The sequence below is a fragment of the Solanum lycopersicum genome, chromosome 3 (assembly GCF_036512215.1).
Source record: "Solanum lycopersicum chromosome 3, SLM_r2.1".
In the NCBI taxonomy this organism is placed as follows: Eukaryota; Viridiplantae; Streptophyta; class Magnoliopsida; order Solanales; family Solanaceae; genus Solanum; species Solanum lycopersicum.
In genome coordinates, this window is record NC_090802.1 from 9,504,706 (window position 1) to 9,518,073 (window position 13,368).

General features: G+C 29.1%; 1 long non-coding RNA gene across 1 annotated transcript; it reads left to right on the plus strand.

Annotated features, from left to right (window-relative positions):
- The first annotated feature begins 9,115 nt into the window (after nt 1-9,115).
- On the plus strand, nt 9,116-12,027 carry LOC138347812 (uncharacterized). The gene is made up of 2 exons (XR_011220379.1): nt 9,116-9,295; nt 11,534-12,027. It is a non-coding gene; the product is annotated as an uncharacterized lncRNA (long non-coding RNA).
- Nucleotides 12,028-13,368: the final 1,341 nt, after the last annotated feature.

A 13,368-nucleotide genomic window follows, 5' to 3' on the forward strand; every position in this document is an offset into this window, starting at 1 on the left:
TGTTTTGGAACGAAGACGCTCGACGGACCGTTGTGCCTATGACGGTTCGTCATACTTTCCGTCGAGGGTAGTGAAGAGAGCAGCAGAAGAAATTACAGAAGAATGGGACGACGGAGTCCATGACGGTCCGTCGTGACTATGACGATCCGTCGCGTGGTCCGTCGACCCAGTAAGTGTTTATCAAAAATAATTCTACTGCTCAAACCGACTAAATGGGTTGTTACAGAACCAACCATTCTATGAGATCAAAACTTAACTTATATGGCTAACTGCTATGAAAAATTTCAATTCGAACACGATTAATAAAGTGAAATTTTGGCCAAAATATAAAAGCTAAAATTCCTAACGACATAAATTAAAAAAGGAAGCCTCAATACCCGAACCATCTATCTTATTACATCAAAAATGACTTTTCTCATCTAACTGCACTAACGAAATTCTTATTTGGGCACATTATCAAATATATTGACCAAAGTTAAATTTTTATCAAAATTATATGTTAACACACTTAACGGCACACAGTAAAATAAAAGCCTCAAAACCCAAACCAACCATCCTACTAGATAAAAGAATGACCTTTGAAGTTAATTATGCTGACGAAATTTTCATCTGAGCACGTTCACAAAAATATTAAGCAAAGTCATTTTGGCCTAAAAATAAAATTTTAAACACCTAATGGCACAAAAAAAATGAAAGTCTCGAAACTTGAACCAACCTCCCCATTAGATGAAAATGACCTTTCGAAGCTAATGACATTGACGGAGTTCTAAGCAGAACACGTTTAAAAAAAATGTTGAACAAAGTCAAGTTTTATTTAAATTTAAAAGTTAAAATGTCTAATGAAACAAATTAAATATGAAAGTCTCAGCACTAGACACTGATTTACCAAAAAATTTAACTTTAATCGGTAAATTTAATAACTATTAAAATATAAGTTAGTAATTGATAATTTACCAATAAATTTTATCAGAGTTGGTAATAGTTACTATTCAACTAAACATTCATATGTAATATTACCAACTAGTAATTAATATGTTGGTAAATTTTATCAATGGATTAATGATTGGTTGGTATATTACAAACTATTTTAATGATGTTAGTAATTTACTAACTACAATCTTTATTCTTCGGTAAAATTTTCAACTAATTTGATATTGGTTGGCAAGTTTACCAACAAATTACATTTCGTTACTAATTTACTAACACTTTTATATTTGATTGGTAAATTTAACAACACATCTTGTTGTTGGTAAATGTTTGGTTAGTAATTCATTGGTAATATGTAAATAAATTGTATAAACAATTTTTTGTCATATTTTCCAACCAATATACATCTTTGGTAATATTACCAACAAAAGGTGTGTTAGTAATATTTATGTTGGTAATCCATTGATATAATGTTGCAAAATTTGACGACATTTGTTCTCGTTGTATTTACCAACTTAAATATTTAATAATATTTATGTTGGTAATCTGTTAGAAATTCGTTGTTAAGTTTTAAAATGTAATATATTCAGTTAGAAATATATTGGTAATTTGTTAGTAGTATACTAAATAATTTAAGTTGTTAGTAAAATCTGTTAGCAATTTGAGGTTTTTCTGTAGTGTCGGGTTCAATATAATTCATGTATTCTATCTCATTATTTGCCATAAATATATCTCTATTTATTAATTTATTTATTTTAAAAATATTTTCATTTATACAAATAGAAAATCATGCACTCTCTCCGTCACATAGTAGTTAATCTTTTTCTTTTTATACACATATATTAAGAAATCACAAGTTTTTATTTATTTATTTTTATTATATAGTCATTTTGTATATAAAAAGAAAATCATGTACTCCATCAGTTTCATATTACTTGATCACTTTTCTTTTTACATGTAAATATTAAGAAATCATATATCTTTATTTATTTATTTTTATTATATAGTCATTTATACAAATAAAAAATCATGCACTCCCTCCATCTCATATTAGTTGATAACTTTTCTTTTTACGCACATATATTTAGAAATCATAAATAAGTGAATAATTTTACCTATTCACCCCTTAAGAACTTTTTCGAAACTTTACAAAACACTTTTAAAAAAAATAATTGGCAATGTGATTTGGGGAGAAAATCAATTAATGCTTTCTTGACTTATTAAGGTGATCAACTAATATTTGATAACTATTTTTAGTATAAGAATCAATTAATATGAGACATGAGGAGTAATTTATGGAGTAGATTGTGATTGAACTAATAAATGCTATAAATTACCTGAAGTTATTCATATCAACTTTTGTGTTTCATTTTTTTTAATTACCAATTTATAGCATAATTGTTTTTGCAATTATTTTGATTAGATTAGAACCGTAACTTACTTTCCTCTCTTTAATTGCATTATTTATTATTAGAAGATTTGTCAAGTAAAAAACTAATTATTTGAAAATATATTTAACTTTTTATTTTAACCGTGCGAAGCGCGACGTAATGGTTAATAATATTTTAATTATCATAAATTTTCAGTGAAAAAAAAATTATTATAGAATTTAGTACACTAAATATGATATTTGGCTATCTTTTTTTAAAAAAATATATATATATTAGCTTACAATATATATAAATTAAATTAAATTTAAACCTGTCATGACCATTGAATAAGGTGGTTGTGGCATTGTTTGGTAGTTAGTAGTTACACATAGAAACAATTGACTAAAGCATGAATCTCCAAAATTAATTAATTGACTAATTAATCTCCACCTTCATTAGTCAAAAACTAGCCCACTCCTTAACTAGTATAAATAAATTTGGCATATGAAGAGAATAACCACACAACTCGACTAGCAACGCAATATAATTTAGTTTTCCCCAAGGAATCATCTTTATATTATATTGCTGGTTTTCAATCAGGAGGAATTATTGCATTGAAATATCACTTCAGTGTGGTTGTAATTTCGAATAATGGCAAGGTGTCCTAATTTTTTTTGTTTTGGTTCTTCTTTTGATTATTTCGATTAATATTTAAACTTCTGAAGGACGTCCTCTCAATATTTTGAAGATCGATGGCACTTCCAATGATGGTACTTTTAATTGGTTAACATTTGATGGTATTAGATGGACCTAGTTTTGGTGTTGGCCATAAGTTTACTAACAGTCAAATTATTGGAGGAATTAAAGAAGGTCCAAGCCCTGAAGAAGGACACAATATTGTACCAGACTATCGATAGTGACATTAATAATTAATTATATAACATATAGTTATATTGATTACATTGTTTTATTTTGTATTAGTTACATGTACTAAAAATACTACTTAGACCGTCTCCAATCCACCTTTATTTTGCTATTCATTTTTTTTTATATTTGGTGAGTAAAATAGAGAACGATCACTCTAATCTACCACCAAATCACTCTCTATTCTTCAAATTTATAGAGTTGAATATCAGTTTTTCTGTTACGATCCAAACAGTCGTGATTAACTCCCACACTAACTATCCGGTGGGAGAACCACTACTACAATCCAAACTAAGCAACTAAATCAAAACTAAGACAACAAAGTTACAAAAATAAGTTTAATTAACTAATAAATGCGAAATTAACTGCCTAGAACCTAAAAGTTAATGTACCAAAAATCTATCAAAGACAAATCAAGGAATAATGGGTACAACCCCGAAACTAACAACAACTTAACCAATAGTTTAAGTCCGAAAAGAGTGAACTTAAACAAAGAGAACTGAAGACAGCCCGGAAGAACTAACTCACCCTTGAATTCGAACAGTAACTGATCTTCTAAACGAGGTTTGTCAATATCCACCGGAAGATGTCTTGTATTCAATAAAAATAAGAGCAAGTGCAGTATCAGTACACAACCATAGTGTACTGGTAGGATCATGTGGCTATCCCACTAAGTGAAACATATATAGGTAACCACAACATTATAAAACAAAAATATACCAAAAATATACTGTATCATCATTATTCACATCAACGAACAATTTCATAATTCTTAACAATATATCATAATTCTTAACAATATACAATTAAATCATTTTAGAGCAACAATAAGTCCTTCAATATCCATCATCACTAAGTATGAATGTAATCATCACAAATAAATACATAACACGAAATTCAGTGGTCCTCTCACGGAACCTAATTCAATGGTCCTCTCATGGAACCCACACCCAAACGGTTAGCTTGCCGGAATGTGGCAATTTGATTTCATTTTTATGTCGAAATGTGACAATCTATCCCATAGTTGTGCCTGAACGTGGAAATTCGATCCAATGTTTATGTCGAAATATGACAATCCAATCCAAGTTAACTTATTGGAATGTGGCCGGTAATCTGCTCCTCATTCACACATAACAATCACAAGTACATAATCAAGATCACACAACAAGAGGTGATTCATGGCATACAATTATTCAAGTAACCTCATTTACAATTTGGGTGATCAATAATGCAACATTTACATATATACATGTATTATAACAAAGCAATTACAAACATATATCACACCAACATGAAATCACAACCATCACCTACCTCAAATCCAAGCTTGAATCCCTTAATGCACTTGAATCTTCCCTTTACGGATTCTTCCCATTTTTTCTAGGCCTACAACAATTAATATACGCAAGGATCAACAATCAAAGGTCTAATTATTCCGATTATAATAAACCCAATAACCCTAGACAGAACCCAAGATCCAAATATCCAAATTAGGCTTCCACCATAATTCTCAAATCAAAAGCTCCTCCCATCGGTTATAAACCAAGAAAATAGGTTCTACGGATTGAAAACAAATTCAGGGTGTTAAATTCTTACCTTTAGCCTCAATAATGGTGAAAAACTGTCAAGAACTCGTATGAGATCACCTCCTTAGCCCTAAAAGTAAAAAAAAATATATCAAATATGATCGTTTAGGGGTTTATTAGCAACTTTAAGTCACGTCTAGAACGCTACAGTGAACCTATTCCCCTCCAGGGTGCCGCTCCCTCGCCCAGAATCCCACTCCAGCAGCCTCAATGGAGACAAAATGTATCCATTCATTAAAAGATCATTTTCAAGAGTTCTATATGCTTGAATTTGATTCCGTAAAGTGGTACGAGCTCCTTATTGTCTCAGCTATCTTTTAATAAGATTCACAATTAGATATCTCATTTATTACTAGATTTCCCTACACCTTAATGCTTTCGATTTTATCCTAATCTGAAATAGGTTGGGAAATTCCAAGTTACTATCAAAATTTTTTTTGGCCCCAATTCTTTCTCCATCAACTTTTCCATAACGACGGAAGCAGGTCGTTACATCTCCAAATTTTGATAACTACTATTCACACTCTTTATTTCACCTTTTTAATATTTTATTTTTTTATTAGTGTCTAATTAACATATCATTTTACATATGATTTCATTAATTAAATATCTGATATACATAATTCTTTTTAAATTTAATATAATATTTTTAAAAATATACAGTTTAATATATACTATTTTAATTTCAAATTTAGTAGTATTTTTAATCTTTTCTAATTTTCAGTATAAAGAATACTCAAAATTAAAATGGTAAGATGAAAAAATTAATTTAAATAAAATATGACAATACAATACATAACATAATAATTTAAATACAAGATAAAATACAATAGAATACATAACGTAATAATTAATTTGTGATGAAACAAGAATCATGATGAATGGATGTTGAACGTGCGTTTGGAGTTTTTAAATAATTGTAGACTGTGACGTTTTTTAATAATGAAAATGCTACCTGATACAGTGACTACATGTATTATACTTCACAACGTGATGATTGAGGATGAATGTCATCTTAATGCACCAATTCAAGATGTCATAGATGCTCCAACTCCAACAACAGAAATGGTGGTAGATGAAAATCTCTGATTTGAACAACTTTTAGCTAAACATACAAAAATTAAAGAAAAAATGCTCATTTTGAATTCCTTAATGCATTAATAGAGCATTTATGGGAACAACGTCATACTTTCAAAAATTGAGTACTTTTGTAATTGTATTTTACTTTTATTTGAACTTGTCCATTAATTTATGTACTATATAATATTTCTTGCAATTTATGGTATTTAAATATTTAGAATAAAATATAATTTTATTAAATAAAAATTCTGAAAAAAGAATTTTGTATAACATGAATATTATATAAATAATTGAGAAAAAGAAATAAATAATTTATATTATGAAATAGAAAAATAAGAATGAAGTATAATAATAATAATAATAATATAATATGAAGGAGAGCGATTTTTTAGAGAAATATACTAACGAATGAATTGGAGTTGAATGTCTTAAAAATAAAAAAAACTCTATATTTAGAGAGTAAAATAGAGTGTAAAATTGGAGATGATTATAGTTTTTTTTTTTAAGAGATAAGATTCCATATAATATTGCTGCCACAATGGATATGTCACTTATATCTACTTTACATTTGGTCTTTTAGTTCCTTAATTTTCAGTTCATAAAAGAAAATCAAATTAACTAGTAAAAGTAAACAATTAAAATGTCATAATTAAAAAATATGCAAAAATAAATCGAGGGATTTATCTTTTTTTTTTAAAAAAAAAAGAAAATGGATGTATTTTTGTTAGTTATCTTTTATGCAAAAATTTACAGAAACTATATTTTTTTTTTAAAAAAAAAAACAGATGTCCGTTAATTAGTTTTGGGCAGAAATTATAGCTATTTTAAAAAATAAATTACGAAAATTAACGAATGCAGGTAGTTTTTGAAGTACAAAACTCTAGCTGAAAAGTATAAGTAAGAATAATGTAAGTATTTGATCAAGAACCTACAAGATTTGTCTTCTTATTTTTTTTTTCCATCTTGTACCTATTTTTCAACATAAATTAATATTTCTATATTTATTTTATATAACCAACAGACATCTCTCGATTTTAATCAAGAGTCCATTGGTTTTCTTAAATGGATCAATTATTTTTGGCGTAGTTTAGTCTATCAATTTTAGGTTATAATAACCTATGCTAAACATATGTCGATTTTCACAATTTTTAATAGTATATTATAAAAGAAATTCGATTAAAGCATCAAAAATGAATATGCACGGTATAATTTTATATTAAAAAATAGGAACTTTTTATAACAATTGATTTGATTTTATCAATTATTTTTTCTTTAAATCATACTAAATTCTAAAATTGAGAATCAAATAAAAGAAGTACCATTTTTTTTATGGATTTGATATGAAAACCCTAACAACGAATTAATTATCATGATTGAGTAATAATTTTATTTTATTGTTTATATCATGAGTGATAATAATTAGATAAAAGCACATGCTAGTAATTAGTATGATTTAAAAGAATTGGACTTCCGCCGCATAATCAAACAGTTAAGGAAACGTGCTGATACTAACAATAACAAATAAAGTTGATAGTTTATATTATTTTCGTTCCCTTTTTATTTGTTCTAATTATAATTTTTATTTTATTTTCAATATTAGTTATTTATTTTTTAAATTATTTCACAAAATCTATATATAGATTAATTAAAATGAATATCAATATTTGGAAAAGACATAGATTTTCTTCTAAACTTGTATCGAAAAGTCAGTTACACACTTAAATTATCATGACGATATATTACATACAAATGCTATCTAAAAGTAAATTTATTTATTCCTAAAGCTGACATGGCAAAATAATAATAATTAAAAAAACAATCCTATTAGATACTCAAAAAGGATGTCCTAGTTTAACTTAGAACGGAGTTTAAGAAAAGAAAGAATACTTTTTAATCTTGTAGATCTAAATTAAAGTCATGTCAAATGTATCAAAATATTCTTTAGTCTTGTGGTCTTAAACATGTCACATGGAAAGGTAAAGTTAAAGTGTTGCCAAAAAAGGAAAAGAGTTATTCTTTTTTAAACTAACTAAAAGGAAATAGTAACATTCTTTTTTAAACGTAGGAAGTAACTATTAAAGTAAAAAAATAATTATAAATCAAAATATTTATTAAACCCCACCCCCACATATCTTCTTCTTCACTCTCTACCCTCATCATCTACTTCACACCCCATTAAACTTAAAATGAATCAATGAACAGAAATAACCCAAGAAATAAATTACTTCAAACACGAGTTAAATTTTAGGAGGTTTTTATCGGTGGAACTTTGACAAACATTTTTTAGTATTGAGTGATCTATTGAAAATGGGAAGAAATTTATTTTTCTATTATCTCGATTTTCTAAGAAATCTCCGTGAAGAATATGAAAAAATAACAAAGAAAGTATGCACATATCTGAAAAATCAGAAAAATATTTACAATTAGAAGGCATACCAAATAATAATGAAAGTTTAATTTTCATGAGCAATCAATATGTCACGACCCACACCAAATAATAATGAAAGTTTAATTTTCATGAGCAATCAATATGTCACGACCCAAAACGGGTCGTGAATGGCACCCACACTTACCTCCTTAGGTGGGCGAACCAACACATCTAAACCCCAACATATACCAATTGTTCAACTATAAATAATATAAATAATGCGGAAGCTCCAAAAGATACTAAGCAACCAATTTAAATAAGTTTCTAAAGTTTAATACTTATCATCCAAAAATCTGATAGTGATCACATCAAGGACATCTAATCTCCAATACTAAGTCTAAGAATATCGAATACACTAAAATAAAGAATAAAATGGTATGTGTCCGAAAGTATAGGACATCATGTCGTGACTATGTGTGGCAGCGGAACCGGTACCTACCGGTTTTCGGTCCGGTCCGTCCCGATCTGGTTCGTACCGGTTAGGACCAGATATTTCCGATTCTGGAACAGGAACCGGGACGGAATTATGTAAATTCCGGAATTTACCGGTTCCGGTAATTACCGGCCTGGTCCGGTCCGGTCAAATAAAATTTTTTTTAATAGAGTCGTTACTAGCCGTTGGATAACGGCTAGTGGGCCCCTCCAACGGCTAGTTGAAGAGAAATTCATCCAATAGGGCCCCTACCCCACCCCTAACTTTTTAATACCCTAAAGTTTTAAAAATTACACTTTAACCCATTTTTTTTACTTATAAATACCCCTAAATTTTATTCTTTTAAATCACAATATCATCTATTCATCTTCTACTCTCAACTCTCTACTCTCTATCTCTAATCTCTAATTCTATAATATATAATATCTTAAATTCCGGTGTTGCCTTACTTGGTCTTTGGAAATTAGATTTGGAGCTTCAAAATTCAATTTTCAACTTTCCACGTTCGGCTTTCGGCGGTCATAAACGTCTACTTTTTTAAGTAAACGTACGGTACATTCGTTCTAACTTTTATTTTACGTTTTATTTATATTTAAATAATTATTTATTTATTTGTGATTTATTATTTGCATAATTGCATAACATTTTTCGTATTATATTTAATCTCACGTTTAATTTTTTAATATGGATTTCGGCAAAAATATTGTTCAAAAAGGAAAGGGGAAAAAAAGTGCATTAGAGCGTGTAAGAAATATTTGTGACTTGACATCCTCCGATAATGCAAAAACCGGTAGTTCTTCTAAATCAAAAACTAGAAAATCTACTATATTAAGAATAAATACGGATGATTATACACATGTTGATGATACGTGTTATAATATTGATAGTAATTCAGGATTAGATCCTTATCATGAACATTTACAACGTCGTTTTGGTAATTTTGATGAGAATTTGCCTAGTGATAATGATAATGATAATGATATTGATGATTATACTGATACGCCTACTTTTGATGATGATGATGATGAAACTCAGCCACCTACGGCTACTACTACTCCTAGTCCCGCTCCCTTTCGTTGTCCTGCCCCAGTTCCCCCAGTACATCCTAGGCCTAAGGTAGAACATGTTAAAAAAATGGTTGTTTGGCAATTTATGACACAAAACAAAGATAAAACACAAGCTATTTGTAATAAATGTAAACATATATTAAATCATAAAACTGTGGGCAAATCTGGCGGGACGGGACATTTGAGTAGTTATTTAATGTCTTGTTGTAAAAATGAATTTTTGCATGCTAAAGCGGTAGCAGAAGCTAAAAAAAACGGTACCCCCCTTCCTGAAAATGTAGGAGTAGGCGGCTCTAAAATGGTACAAACACAATTAAGTCCGTCTAATGTTTCTGGCTCTAGTTTACTACCTTCATATAGTAGAGAAAAAGATCTTGAAGAACTAGCTAAAATGATATGTGTTATGGGTTTGCCATTTAGTTTTGCTAAAAATCCCAATGTTATACATTATATTCAAATTGTATATAATCTAAATTTTAAAGGTTTTGCTAGAAATACAATAAAAAAGGCTGTATTTGATTATCATGCACAACATTTTCAATATCTTCGTTGTTTATTTTATTATAATACTTGTAAAATAGCTATTACTTCTGATATGGGTCGTAGTGTAAATGGTAACGATTATTTGACTGTTACTGCACATTGGATTGATGAAAATTGGTGTATGCAAAAAAGAATTTTAGGTTATAAATGTTGTCAAATGCAAAAAACCGGTAGTTATATTGCTCAAACTATTTTAGATATTTTACAAAGTTATGGAATATGTGATAAAATAAGTAGTATAACCTTAGATAATGCTTCAAGTAATAATTTTGTTGTTCAATATTTAAAAACTACACTTTGTCCTTTCTATGGTGATAATTGTCATATTAGGTGTACTGCACATATATATAATTTGATGGTTAGAGATGGTGTAAATATGTATGATAACGGATGTACGAAAGTTGAAAATGCATGTCATTTTATATTTAAATGTCAAGTTAAGTCTCGGCGTAAAGATTTTCAAAATCGCTCTTTTGAAAATAATCTTCCACCTAGAAAAATTCCAAAAACAGTGGCTACTAGATGGAATACTTTATATGAAACGCTTGTAGTCGCTTATGAATATCGAATACCCTTACAAATGGTTTGGAATGCTCATAATTCTGATATGACATATAGACTAGATGATAATGATTGGCGTGATATAAATGAACTTATAGATTTCCTAAAAGTTTTTTACTTAACTACAAAAAGAATTTCTGTACTTTATAGTCCATCAATTTGTACTGTTTTGCCTGATATTTGTATGATTTCTTCTAAATTGTATAAATTTAAAAATAAACCAAGATTTCAACAAACCATTGAAAAAATGATTATAAAATTTAAAAAATATTATATTCCTATTCCTCAAATTTATTTAACTGCATGTTTGTTACACCCTAAGTATAAAGATTTTGGTTTATCAAGAATGGTTGAAAAAATAAATTTTAATTTAGATAATAATGATGAATTAGAAGGAATTCCTAGCTGTCAAAAAGTTAAAGATAGCATAAAAATTGAAGCAAGAAAATTGTATGATTTACATAATGCTAATAAAAATTTATCAAGTGAAAATGAACCTGAAAGCTCTAGGGTTAGATTTGATGAAAATAATATTGATAATTATTTAGAGGATTATCTTGAACTTTCTCACAATAATAGAAATGATTTTGATGCATATATTAATCAAATTACAGAACCTACTGAAAATGTTCTCAAATGGTGGAGAGATCGCACCAAAGGATTTCCAAAACTAGTACCGATGGTTCGAGATATATTAGCAATGCAAGCGTCGGCGGTAGCTTCGGAATGCGTCTTTAGTGCAGCAAGGTTTCAACTTGGAGAACATAGGCATTCACTAGCAGCCGAAAGCTTGGAGATATCGGTATTATTTCGAGATTGGATTAATGCTGAGAGAAGAAATTTGGGTCAAGAACCACTACCGGCCAAATTTCAAGATGACGTTGATGAAGTAATGCAGGATTATAGTGACGACGGGATTGAAGCAATGGAAGATCTTTCTATTCAACCTATTCCCGAACATGTTACTAAAGAAATGTTGAATGATTTACGAAGGGATTTATATGGTGGCACCAACTATTAATTCAAACTAATATTTTTGTAAACGTAATTGTAATATCAAATATATATTAATAAAAATATAGGCTATTCGCCTTAATTTGTTTTTTAATATTGTTGTATTAAATTTAATTTTTGATATAGTCAATTTTAAATTTTATAGGTTTAAAGTTTAAATTCAAAAAATTCAAACTTTAAGAGTTTGAAATTTAAATTTTATAACTTTAAAATTTGAATTTAAAATTTTCAAACTTTAAAACTTTGAATTTAAAGTTTGAAAATTTAAATTTGAAACTTTAAAATTTTGAAAATTTTAAATTTAAAACTTTAAAGTTTGACATTTAAATTTAACTTTAAAATTTTAAAATTCTTAAAGGGAAAATACCCAAGTACCCCCTCAATCTATGCCCGAAATCCCAGAGACACACTTATACTATACTAAGGTCCTATTACCCCCCTGCACTTATTTTATATGTAATTTTGTACTCCTTTTTAGCCTACGTGGCACTAGTTAAAAAAAAGTCAATCATCGTTGGGCCCACAAGATAGTGCCACGTAAGCTAAAAAGGGGTAAAAAATTATTAATAAAATAAGTTCAAGGGGGTAATAAGGACCTTAGTATAGTATAAGTGTGTCTCTGAGATCTTGGGCATAGGTTGAGGGGGTACTTGGGCATTATCCCATTTTTAAACTTTAAAGTTTGAATTTAAAGTTTGAAAATTTAAATTTATAACTTTAAAGTTTGAAATTTAAAATTTTAAATTGCTTAATTATAATGATAAAAATTAGATTCAATTAAAAATTTTTTAAAAAAAAAATTCTGTTCGTCCAGGTTACCGGTCCGGTCCGGTATACTACCGGTTTACTTCTGGACCGGAACGGAACAACATTAATTTTACCGATTTCCCGGATCGGTCCGATTCCGGTTCTGGTTTCGGAAGATTATCGGTACACATAGTACCGGTTCCGGTAATTACCGGTCCGGTTCTGGTAACACTGCCAGCCATAGTCGTGACCGAGAGAATCCAACACGAGCTTGAATGGCTAGCTCACCCTGTAACTTGATATGCGGGAGGCTGGCTAGAGCTGAGGGAAATCAGAAGTCATAGGTACACTCGCTGCATTTCATAAAAGGAAAACAAAGAAGAAAACAAGTAGGACTCAGTAAGAGGCAACATGTACTGAGTAAGTATCATCGGTCAACCCAAAATAGTAACTAATATACAAAGAATAATAGTATGAACTCAACTATAGCACTTAACATGTGATAAGCAACAAACAACATGAACAAGTGTCAATAACAATAAAGTAAGCACGTATTAAGTCAACGGTATCAAGATCACACATAAGGACTCGTGCCTCAAAACCAAACCATTTTGGGAGTTGAGTTCTTTGAGATTGAATATCTTTCATTAATTCAACATATTTTTCCTTTAATATTATCGTGTCGGAA